Source organism: Anneissia japonica, unplaced genomic scaffold (genome assembly GCF_011630105.1).
Source record: "Anneissia japonica isolate Jap-2015-1 unplaced genomic scaffold, ASM1163010v1 scaffold288168_len69601_cov126, whole genome shotgun sequence".
In the NCBI taxonomy this organism is placed as follows: Eukaryota; Metazoa; Echinodermata; class Crinoidea; order Comatulida; family Comatulidae; genus Anneissia; species Anneissia japonica.
Genome location: NW_022714620.1, coordinates 25,881 through 30,328, shown reverse-complemented (window position 1 = coordinate 30,328; position 4,448 = coordinate 25,881). Strand labels below are relative to the sequence as shown.

General features: G+C 28.1%; 1 long non-coding RNA gene across 1 annotated transcript in view; it reads left to right on the top strand.

The window, feature by feature from the left end:
• Positions 1–2,961, top strand: part of LOC117109077 — a 15,192-nt gene extending 12,231 nt beyond the window's left edge. The window contains exon 4 of the long non-coding RNA XR_004445458.1: positions 2,857–2,961. This is a non-coding gene — a long non-coding RNA (uncharacterized LOC117109077). The remainder of the gene's footprint in view (positions 1–2,856) is intronic.
• The last annotated feature ends 1,487 nt before the right edge of the window (positions 2,962–4,448 follow it).

The window sequence follows — 4,448 nt, the reverse complement described above, 5'->3', positions numbered from 1 at the left end:
AATTAATAATTTTAAGAACAATGCAGTGCCAATGTAATGCTTTCATAGTATTTGTTATATATGAGTTCTTGGATGGCTTGGTAACTACATGTGCAGCAGCATTTTGAATAAGTTGAAATCGTTGGATTTGTTTTTGATAATAATATAATCATATCAAAGTAAACCAAACAACAAATGATGAATGTTAATTATTATTTTACAGAAACAAGTTAGTACAAGCTATCCTTGAAAAGAACTGGGAAGCAGTTATAAGCTTTTTACAAACGGAACCACAATTGGTTAATACTTACGATAAGGTACGTACAAGTAATGCCTTAGGAACCACACTTGTCGAGATAATGTTGATGAATTATCGAAAACTCAAACTCGACAAAATTATTTTATTAAAATTACGTTCAAACTCGAACAATAGAATTGTTCACAATCCACTCGCGTTAAACTTTTACTTTTAAATGTTCGCAATGGGTATTGGATATAGGAAAATAATAATATTACAATCTACCTGCAATAAGCCTTTAGTTTTCAAAGGTTTAGAAATTGGCCTATATAGGTATAGCCTAATAATAATTATTGCATATAGTATTGGATCCTGCGTATTTCTTTTGAACTATTATCAATATTATATTCAAAGTTCATAAACAATAATTTATATGTCGGATGCTCAATGCATACGTAATTGTTTTTTTATAAGAGTGACTTACCATATCATAGATAGTGTTACGATATTATTGCAATAGCAATATGTCCATATAATTAAAATGCCGCCTGTTCGACGCGTAGGCCTACCTAGTTTTACACTTTTATATAACCGTTAATTAAAATATCATAAATAGTAATATTTTCCATAATAAGTCCTAATACCGGTTATTCAGCGCATGTGTAAGTATATATTTGTATATGGTGAACTCTAGGTATTGAACAAAAAGAGAGCATAGCATAGAAAAATGTTATACTGTAAAACGTAACGAAACAAGAGGAACGAAGTACGATGATTTATGTGGTAGTCGTCAAACTCTCGTCAAACAATCAATAAAGAATTATAAAATAATGTAGGCCTATAATCTACTGGAGCGACCAGAAGAAAAACCGTAAGTCAATGAGTATTTTGATTAGATTAAATTAAATGAATATGGCAATACATTCGTACGATGTTAATGACCACGGAGCAATACTTACACAAAAAGTAAAACAAGAAAATCACCAAATTAAGAAAGATTTAGAAGGTGACGTCTAGATCAAAGATATTTTTTAAAAATCCATTTTTTAAGATGAATGATTTGGAAACAAATTGACAAAAGCGTAATGTCGGAAAAAGACGGAAAACTTTGAAGAAACGGTTATGCTACTGCAATTACAGTGTACTGTACTGTATTATTGAAACGCTGTCGCTAAATTCCCTGATAGGTAAAAAAATTGATATGGCGCCCTCTATAGTTTATTAAGCTTAGCAATACAAAACAGTGTATCGATAGCTTTGCACCATGAGTGTTACTCCAACTGCTGTATAAAGAACACATGACCGCCAGATACTGTTGAACGTAAATCACTCCTTTCTGTTTTAATTACCGTAACTATTCATAATTAATTTAATACGTACTTTAAATTAAAGTGAAATAAAGTGGAAAATAAAGGGAATTTTGAATTTAATTCTGTAGATAACGTACACTGGGTTTAAACCAAACAATATCAGGTAGCGTATATATTAAACCGTAATTATCAGAATAGTATGATTTCTCTGACTACAATATGACTGCTCCCGGGATTTGATTATAAGTATTTAAACGTCAATTATAAATTAAAATATTTCATTAATTCTATAATATTCATAGTTATGACCTAAATTTACTTATAATAATCTAATAATAAATATAAATATTGTATCCACAAACAATAGAGGGATTCAGGGACAAGTTTTAACAGATGAAGGGTCCAGACCAGCTCCACCATGATTTCTGGTTCTTGTTAGGCCTACCTTATATTTCCCAATTAGGCTGCATAATGGGTTTAACAACATAATAATTACGTCATTAAATCAACAGATTTATTTTGAAATATTGTCCTGATAAATAAAAAACAAGGCAAATAACAAGAATCAGAGAATACTATTACACGAGGAATAATAACATTAAATCTGAAATAGTTTGTCAGTTATATGCTTGAAATAATATCAATCTTTGTAAAATAACTTAAAATATCCAAAAAATACTCCTAGATCCTATTCACTAACGTCCGTACTCAATATAATAGGGGCCTAGGCCTACGTACAGAGATAATAAAATGGTATAAAATACATTGGATTTAGATTAAACATGGCCTTCCGTATACTTATTTTAATTCTTAGTATACATGGAATATCATGGTAACAATACAAATATAAAACTCGTAAAAAAATAATTTCGAAAAAAATGTAAATTGATTTAACTTCCAGGAATAGGAAAACGCGTGCAAAATTAATGTGAACTTGGTTTGATAAAATATTATGAAATAAATTGTATTTTATAGAAAAATATGTTATTCCTTATATTCATTTTAATTCTGAATGTAATTGAAATGGCATAGTGTCAATAAAATTAAGAAACTTCAAAAAATCTTTTTTGAAGAAAAATATATTGAATCATGTAACAAAAGTCAATCTAAATAAATAGAAATATGCATGCGACAGAAACCCGAATAATTTAACGGTTTGCTATTTATATTTCATTTTTTAACTTGATTAGTAATTCGATTGATTTTATTGAATGATTTTTAATGTTTGATGTGATTATGATGTGATTAAAGTGTGTTTGTAATGTATGTGTATTCTGTAGTAGTACGTTGTTATAATCGTGTAGTGTGCATTCATGTTTGTTTTCGTAGATCGACTGGACGCCGTTAATGCACGCTGTGTGGCGGGCACCAGACAACGTGTTGGAGATGATGATTGACGCAGCAACAAGAGAGAACATAGAACACGAGGACAACGTGGGTGAAATTAAATATCATTACATTTTATACAAACAATACAAAACACATATCATGTATACAAATCATGCAACAAACAAGTCATCATCAACTCAATGTAGATTACAGTGATTTATTTCATTTAAAACTATAAATTATGATTTTATTATTTGATTTATATGCGTTTTTTAACTCTAAAAAGCTTATGTTATGAACATGATCACTATTTTCTCAATAAAAACTCTCAAAAAATATATTTTATAATGAGAGAAAAGTAATTATGTTTGGATTTGTTTTATCAGTATGATTAAATCAATATATTAATGACAATAAAATTTATATTTTACACAAAAAGTTCATTCGCTAAAATATCTGAGTTTGAAATGATAATTTAATAATAGTGTTTAAATAGGACTTTTGAATAAAAACTTTTAAAATAATATTTTAAAATGAGAGAATGTAGTTATGTTTGGATTTGTTTTTATCAGTATGGTTAACTAGATACATTATTGACAATAAAATTAATATTTTACACAAAAAGTTCAATCGCTAAAAATGTGCATTTACTGTATATTAATGTAATCTAGTAGGTCTAATAGTGCCTTTTGATTCAAACATTGTTTGCCCGATTCTACTTTATAAGCATCATCTAAAAAATATTAAATTATGTAATTAGTATCTAATAATGACTCAATATAATATTACAGTGATATATTTTATTTAAAACTAAAAATTATGATTTTACTATTTAATTTATCTGATTTTTTACAACACTAAAAAGCCTATGTTATGGGCAAGAACACTATTTACTCAATAAAAACTTGAAAAAATATATTTTATAATCAGAGAAAGTAATTATGTTTGGATTTGTTTTTATCAATACAGTTTACTGAATATATTAATGACAATGCAATTGATATTTTACACCAAAAGTTCAATCGCTAAAAATGCGAATTTGAAAGAATATTTGAATATAGTGTAAAACATAGACCTTTTGATTCAAACATTATTTACGCGATTTTACATTATAACCATCATTTAAAATATACTAAATTATGTTAAATTAGTATCTAATAATAACGAGTGTAATAATTAATGTATGGGTAATGTAACTGAGACGTTTGTTTTGTTTTTATGTTATGCCATAATTTCTTGTAGTTTATTTTCCTGTGTTTATAATTTTCTACGTTTCACTTGCAGGTGCGTCGAACTATTCTCCATTACTTGGCGATGGTTACCTTTCTACCCAAACGTGTATCATCATTAAGACGCGCGCTGCAAAAATCAAGCATCAAAGTTAATGGGAGAGACAACGTAAGTACCTGTCTCTTATACACATCTAGATGTGTATAAGAGACAGATATATCACAGATCCTGTATGTCATTTAACACTTACAGTTTATAACATTTACAGCAAAGCACAATTTATATATTGCCGCCAACTAACCTATACTATAATATTTATAAATAATAATAATCAAATTAATAACGTAAGATTTGTATAGGGC